This window comes from Apus apus, chromosome 5, assembly GCF_020740795.1.
Source record: "Apus apus isolate bApuApu2 chromosome 5, bApuApu2.pri.cur, whole genome shotgun sequence".
NCBI classification, from domain to species: domain Eukaryota; kingdom Metazoa; phylum Chordata; class Aves; order Apodiformes; family Apodidae; genus Apus; species Apus apus.
The window spans coordinates 65795827-65803809 of record NC_067286.1 but is presented as its reverse complement, the minus strand read 5'-3'; the positions used below and the strand labels follow the sequence as shown (position 1 = coordinate 65803809).

At 52.1% G+C, this 7983-nt stretch overlaps 1 long non-coding RNA gene across 1 annotated transcript; it reads left to right on the top strand.

Annotated features, from left to right (window-relative positions):
* The first annotated feature begins 969 nt into the window (after positions 1-969).
* On the top strand, positions 970-4477 carry LOC127385751 (uncharacterized). The gene is made up of 4 exons (XR_007889748.1): positions 970-1121; positions 2027-2260; positions 2478-2948; positions 4430-4477. It is a non-coding gene; the product is annotated as an uncharacterized LOC127385751 (long non-coding RNA).
* The last annotated feature ends 3506 nt before the right edge of the window (positions 4478-7983 follow it).

Here is a 7983-nt window from a genome sequence, read left to right as displayed (position 1 = left end):
ACCCACAGCTCTCCATCCTCTCTGAGGACAGAGGTACCTGCCAGCTGCTTTGTAGATGAAAATGAGGATTTTTTGCAACCTAACAAGCTTCCCACTAAGATTTTGCATGTTCACTTAACAGAGGGTTCCTGAAATGTCAGGTTCTTGGGGTACACATGATGCACCCACGTCTTGTTGGATCTATGTGGCATTTCCCAGGTCAGAAGGTTTTGTTATTGATGCTCTCTGCCAAGCTCAGGACATGAAATAACTGTAAACCATCAATATTTTCCAAGGGAAAAAAACCCCAATATATTTTTTAAAAATATTTTTCAAACTGTACAGGAAAGTTCCTATGGGAAGAGCAGCAACTTGTGTTCCCACATTCCTGTAGGTCACCCTCTTCCTGAGTCCTGTGCTGCTGTGCAGTGTGATGCAGGGAGGGCTCAGCAGGGCTGTGCCAGCAGAGCACCAAAGCCTGCTGAGAAGCAGACATTAGTATTTTGGAGACCAGCACTGGCACAGGTATCCTGAACTTCCCTGATTTCTGCCAAATGGACATTCTGGAACTGTTCCTGGTTTCTTGAGGGAGCTCATTTTTATCATTCAGCTTCATTTGATATCGCAGGCATGAAAGCCTGGAGCCCAGATCCCCAGATTATCTGTGGGTGACAGAAATAAAAAAGAGTGAAATTGATCCCACCCCATTTTTTAAAAGGGCAATGTTGCAAAATATTCCTGAGCAACCTTTTCCAGCTCTTCTTGTACTCTTCTTTGGCTGCTACTCAGCTGATCTCTCAAAAAATACCTCCCCAGTTACAAGCTGCCTGCCAAGTTGCAACGTTATGAACATTTTTTTCAGGGTTCATGCTAAACTTGGAAAGAGAAGCTGCCACAGTAACCCGGGCTGCTCCTCTCCACAGCAGCCACCTAGGATCCAACCTTCCTTTCTTGTGCCTGCAAATAATTTAATGGGGGGAAAAAAAAAATAGAAAAAGAAAAAAAAAAGCAGTGGGGTTTTGCTGTTCAAGGATAAATTGGCACTGGAGGGGACACAGGCTGTGGATGCCAAAAGGCAGAGGAGAAGGAAGAAGAACAAGGCTCTTGTCAGCAGGCAGCCTTATTACTCTGGGTGCTTTCAGGTAATCTTTAAAATGTCAGAACTATTATTCCAGCTTTGGTGCTTTCGGATTTTAACGCCCCAAACTAGAGCTCCTTCTCAGCAGAACCTGCTCGTATCAAGCATGGCTGGAGGGGAAGGTGCCTGGGTTTTAGTGACAAGCCACCTGTGCAGCTCTTGCTTTGCTGGCCACCCGCCGTCCCCAGCAGGCACCATCCCCGCTTTCCAGCTCCCTGCTGCAGCCATAAATCCCTTGCCCATGGCAATGCCACCACGGCTCCACAGCATGGCAAGTCTAACCACTGGCCTTTGCCTTCCCTCTCAGCTACATTATTGGAGTAACCTTTAGAAAAGACAAAGCCCTTCAGGTGCTATTAAGCTGGGCGGGAGCCGCGTGCAGCCGTGGGGCTCTGCCGTGCCGCGCGGGGAAAGAGCATCAGCTGCTCAGAAGTGACCCCCGAGGTCTCTGCTGGCATTAAAAAGAGTATTAGCTTAGATACAGGTGCATCAAACGAGGGGGGATACGGGCTTATCAGTCAGAGAGCTGTCAATATCCCAGAACTTCCAAGCTGAATAAAAAGTTTTCAATTTTAGTCATCACAGATAATCTTTAACTTAACCCAGGGCGCAGTTTCTGAACCCTGACTTAATAGTTGCTTTTGAAATAGGAAATAGTGATAAACAGAAAACACTCCCTGAGAATCTGCAGGCAGAAGTTGCCAACAGCTTTGGTTGTCCCCCTGGGGACGTGCTGGTGTTGAAGGGCTGGGGCTGGGGCGGCACAGGGACGTGTCCTGTGGGACCTCGGGGTTGTGGGCAGGACCAGGAGCCAACTGCTTAGGTCTGGGGTTTACTGGGGCAAGAGCCTGTGGAGGGCCACCACGGCAGGCCTTGTGAAGAAGGGTCTGAGGGACCATTTTCCAGCAGGAACTGAAAAGCCCAGGGAAGTGCAGGCCTGTGCCAGAGGGAGCAGCCCCTGTGCAGCCCCCAGCCCCGCCGGCTGCTCCCGACCCTGCGGCGGGAGTGAGGGGTGGGGGCACCATCCACAGGACCCTCCTGGACGTGGGATCACCCACAGGATCACCCTGGACGTGGGATCACCCCGGGCAGCAGCAGCAGCCGGTTCACGGGTGCCTGCTCAAGGCTCCTGGCGCTGACCAGGTTTGTACCATCACCAGTTCATGACCCAGCGTCTGATCACCAGCACTTCATCCCCCCGGGGACCCCCCACCTGCCGATTCCCGCCTCCTCGCTTCCCCCCACATCCCTCCCAGCCCTCGCCAGCCCCTCCCTCCCCAGCGCTGCATCATTTTTAGCTTCTCCTCCTCCAGAGCCCCCAGACATTCCCTCCTTGCTGCTCTCTGCTTCCTTCTCCCAGGGGTGCTGGGCTCTCTCTGTGCAGCCTGATGTGGGATGTTCAAGGTATTTCCCCCCTCCCTCCTGCCTGCCCTGAAGGTCTGGGAAGCCAAGTCCTTTCAGCTTCAAAAACCACCCCCAGCTGCTCCCCAGCCTTTCCAGCAGCCGCCCGTGCGATGGAAGGGGGCTTCATGCCTCTGCAACAACCCAAGCCTTGCAGGTTTGCAGCTGGCATCTTCATTTCCTGAGAGAAATAATCCCTGCATTTTTTTTCCTTGGGTGGTTATAAATATTTGAGCACCTGACAGGTAATACTAGAAAGTTATCTATTGTTCAAAAATGAGAATAGGTATAAATATCTCTGTCACGGTACGAACGGAAGGTCTGCACAGCTGCAGCTTTATAAAATACAGTTGCTTGGAAGAAAAGTCCTGGTTCAGTGTATTAACAACAGGCGGAGTTGTGCTGCTCACACGTACCGGGGATCTGGCAGGTAAATAATGTTTTCAATTATCGAGTCATAAATAATAACGTGAGTTACTTTTGTCCTACGAACCACTGATTTGACACAGGAAAAACACACTTTTACCTTCACTTTATTGCCCTCTGGTGTAGAAGCGGGGACGTGCAGCGCCGCTGCCACCACCACCGCTGCCACCGCTGCCACTGCCACCACTGCCACTGCCACCACTGCCACCACTGCCACTGTCCCCACTGCCACTGTCCCCACTGCCACCACTGCCACCACCACCGCTGCCACCACTGCCACTGCCACCACTGCCACTGTCCCCACTGCCACTGCCACCAGTGCCACTGCCACCGCTGCCACCACTGCCACTGTCACCACTGCCACTGTCCCCACTGCCCCCACTGCCCCCACTGCCACCCCCTCTGCCACCCCCTCTGCCACCCCCTCTGCCACCCCCTCTGCCACCACCACTGCCCCCACCACTGCCACCACCACCACTGCCACCACCACCACTGCCACCACCACTGCCACCACCACCACTGCCACCACCACCACTGCCACCACCACCACTGCCACCCCCTCTGCCACCCCCTCTGCCACCACCACTGCCACCACCACCACTGCCACCACCACCACTGCCACCCCCTCTGCCACCCCCTCTGCCACCACCACTGCCACCACCACCACTGCCACCACCACCACTGCCACCCCCTCTGCCACCCCCTCTGCCACCACCACTGCCACCACCACCACTGCCACCCCCTCTGCCACCCCCTCTGCCACCCCCTCTGCCACCACCACTGCCACCACCACCACTGCCACCACCACCACTGCCACCCCCTCTGCCACCACCACTGCCACCACCACCACTGCCACCACCACGCAACAGCCACCACCACCAGGCAGCAGCTCCCTCCACTCTGATGCAGTGGCAGCTGCCAGGGGGCCCTGCCTTCCTCACCGAGGGGGACGGATGTCTCTGGAGGCAGCTGGACACTTTCAGAGGGCTCTTTTGAAATAAATTGATTAATGGGACATTAACCAAAGGCAGTGAATGAAGATGCAGGCTGTCCTTGAAACGCAGTGCAATGCTGTGATGAAACAGATGAGGCGTCAGTCAGAGTTTTAAGGAGGGAGAGAGAAAAAAATCTTTGAAATTTAAAAATCGGTATAAATATTCCAGTGAGGTTTTTATAGTTAGAAAGCCCCTCCCACTGATTTTTTTTGCCCTGAATTATTCATTGTGCCTTTGATCAGCGTGGGGTCCCTGGGACCAGCAGCCTGCCAGGCTCTGCTGTTGGGACACTTTGGGGAGCTGCAGCCAAGGGACTTGGGGCAACAAACCCTCCATGGTGTGTGCTGCCTGAGGCTGCCTGGATTAGAGCTGACACACAGACATGGAACATAGATGAAAAGCAAATTGTGTTCCCTCTAGTTTGATGGGAAGGACTTTTTCAAGTATTACCATGTTTTGTTCAGATTAACTTATCTCTGTTTTTCCACAGAAGCCCGAAGAGCTGGAGGGAAGCAAGAAGGAACTGTGTAAATAAACAAACAAATAAACACATAAATAAACACAAGATGATTAAGTTTTTGCATTCAGATTTTACCAAGAGCAAAACCAAAGGGCTATTTGAAATGCTGCTATGCACAAACAATTTAGTTAAAGAATCTTTTTTTAAAGACACATTTTTTGAGGGTGCTGAGGTCCAAAGCTCCAGCCACGCTGCAGGGCAGGGAACAGCAACATTCCCTGGGTGTCTCCATCAATTTGGGGACCCAGGAGCTCCCACTGAGTGCCGCTGTGTCCTGGTGGGTGCTGGCTGGGAGCTGTGCCCAGGACCTGGAGCAAGAGGCTGTGACAGGGGAGCTCAGCTCCGGGCAGAGCGTTTGGGGCATTTCTGCTCACCCAGCACCTGTGCACAGTCCAGCTCGCATGTGTGTTGGAGGGTTTGTTGGCAAATGCTGCACAGTAATAGTGCCCTAATGCATCAAATCCCTCCCTGGATGGGCCGGCCCTGACAGACACATCAGCCTTACAGAGAGGGCTTGGTCTGCTCTCCAGAACCACATTAAACTGGCCTAACTGCACCTGCACCTCCACTCCGGGAGGACCCCCCTGCTGTTCCCCACAGGCTGCTGGGCAGCCCCACTGGCTGGCACCACAGCTGTGCCCACGGATCTGCAGGGCTGACAAGATCTGAAGTGGCCTGTGCCAAGTCACTCCACAACCTGTGCTTACATCCCAGAGCTTTGGTTTAAGCTGAATCAGTGACTTCATCCTTTTGGTTCCTGTAATCCCCAAAACCTTTTCCCAGCTGACAGTTTGGCCTGTTTTTCTTGAGATAATAAAATTAACTTTGAGTCTTCTTTCCCAGACAGCCTGAGGTAGGTGCCAAGTGTCCCAGCAGGCTGGAACCCCCTGCCACAGACTGACAGAGGTGAGCATCCTGTCTTCAGGTTGGTTCCAAGTGATAACAAATCCACACCATCTCTTTATGATTATATGATGGGTTGATTTCCTCAGTGTCAAAAATATTGTTTTCTTTCTATTTCAAACTTGTTTGGCCACTGGACTTTGTTGTGCCTTTGCTTGATAAACCAAAGACTCCTTTGCTAGCAGGAATCTTCTCCCCTGCAAGAAACTGGGTAGTAAAAAAACAGTTTTTTCACAGGGTAAAGTAAATAGGTTGATCTTGTTCCATGTTTCACAGCAAGGCAGGTGTATATTGTGTCAATACTGTCCCAGAAAGGGTTTGTGCTTCTCAGAAGTTTGTGTGAGACCTGGGACCACCCCAGCCATGCCCCAACCTGTCTCCCTCCTGTAGGCTTCATAAACCCTTTTTGCATAAAATCACTGTACTGGTGCACAGAGATCCTTTGATTCCGTCTGCATACAGTGGCATGCTTGGTTTTAGTGATGTTTTCAGTTTGCCCCATACATCTCCAAAACACCAGACAGAGCCTGTTGCTGCAATGCAAAGCTCGAGGTTTTTTCAGTGGAGAAGGGGCAGCCCCCAAACCATTTAGGAGCTTGAATGTTTTCCAGACTCCAAGCCCACATGCCCTGAGGTTTCACTGTGCAGAAGGACCCACGCAGCCCTGCTGCCTGCCCTGGGCACAGGAAGGGCCATTCCAGTTGCAGACCAGTGCAACTGGGCAGGTAGGTGCCCACACGTGGTGTTATCCCTGGGTAACTGTGGATGCAAGGGCAGTGGAGCAGCACGAATGTCAGTGACGGAAATCATTGAGAGGTACATGTGTAGTCCTTGTGCATAATTACAGGCAGATTTTCCCACCTGTCTCTTTCGATTTAGTAACTTTAGTGCAAGAAGCAAACAGAGTGATCTGTGCAGCCAGTGGGTTTGCTGGCATTGGTGGGTTATAATTCTGCAAGGATGTGAGCAGACTACAGATTTCTCTTTTGAGGACAAGTTTTCTGTTTCTCATGCTGGGCTTCTGCAGGTGCAGGTTCCTCATTACATGGAGCAGAGCCGTGAGGAGCAGCCTCCATGGGAGAGGTGCCTGTGTGTGTGGCCCCAGGCCAGAGCCCTCGGGACCAACAGTAACTCCAGCTGCACCCAAAATCCACAAACACACCTGTGCTGGATAACCCGGGTCCCCTGTTCCACTGGGGCAGGAGAGCCCAGGGAGCTGCCTGGCTCCTCCTCTGCCAGCCTGGCCAGAACAGCTCTGAGGTTCCCTTTTCTAAAAATACAGGATGCAGAAGTTACAGCTGCAACGATCTTCCTTGTGAGGCTCAAAACCCTGAAGATTATAAAACCACTCATGGTCTAACAAACATTATATGATCAGTATAATAAGGTTTGTTGTTTTTTTTTTCCTAAATATGTTTAGAAGAACTTTTAAGTGCCTCTGAGGTGCAGCTTGCAGCCTAAACAGAGGACTGCTGCAGGGCTGTGCGAGTGAAATGGCCAGCGGCTGGCACCGAGTGAGGATACAGATGTGCAAACCTTCCAGCACAGAAGTGGTCCCACAGGGGGAGTCAGTGGCAGGATTGTGTGAGATAACGTGCTGAGGGAAAGTGCTCTAATGCACTGCAGGGGTTGCTGGGCTCTCAGCACCTTGCTGGGCTCAGCCTGAAATATATTGGCCTGGTGAGTGTGGCCCCCAAGGTGGCCGTTTGGCAGAGGAGCCACAGAGCTGCAGGTGTTGGTTATACCCAAGAACTAGCAAAGCAGCATTGCACTGCACTGCCTGCACTGCCTGCACTGCCTGCCTTCCCTGCACTGCCTGCACTGCCTGCACTGCCTGCCTTCACTGCCCTGCTTGCACTGCCTGCACTGCCTGCATGGCCCTGCCTGCCTGCCTAGACACAACTGCCTGCCTGCCTACCCTTTCTAGATTCCCATCACCCCTTTTCCAGGGATCAAGCTGGATGTCCCCCCTCCATCCCCTGCAGGACACAACCCAAAAGCTATGACCACCACCTCAAGAGCTTTCTGTTTGGGCTGGTTTTGCCTGGCTCTTTTCCACCATGAACTCTGTGTGTGCAGGCAGCAGGGGCTAAGATGACAGGATGTGTATCACTGTGGACTAGCACACAATAATAAAAAGGCAGCAGTCTGCTGGTTTTATGCACTAGTGAAGGGGCCCCATGCAGACATCAGCACATCTGGTACTCGAGTGCCAGCACAGGAATTGTGTCACCACCCCAGACTCACCAGAATTTAAGTGAAAGGCAATACAAAGGATTTGTAAAGCCCAGTAACAGAGGACTGGAAACTAGCAGAGGAGAATGATGAAGTTACCTTTTTTATATATATATATGTATAATTGGATGATATTATCTTCTATCCTGAGATATCCAAAACCCACTTCTTTTTTTTTTGTCTGCCTTGCCATACCAACCGTGGGTGGCTGGTGCTGACAGAGCTTGCAGGCTGCAACAGGACCAGGATCTTTGCTAAGCTACGAGGTGAGGACAGGGCTTGGGCAGCAGAAAGCTCAGCCTCTAAGGCAGCACAGGGAAGGATGCCTGCCTGGTCACACTGGTACCTTGGTGGACACAAAGGAGGCACGTGTGCCAGTTAAATGA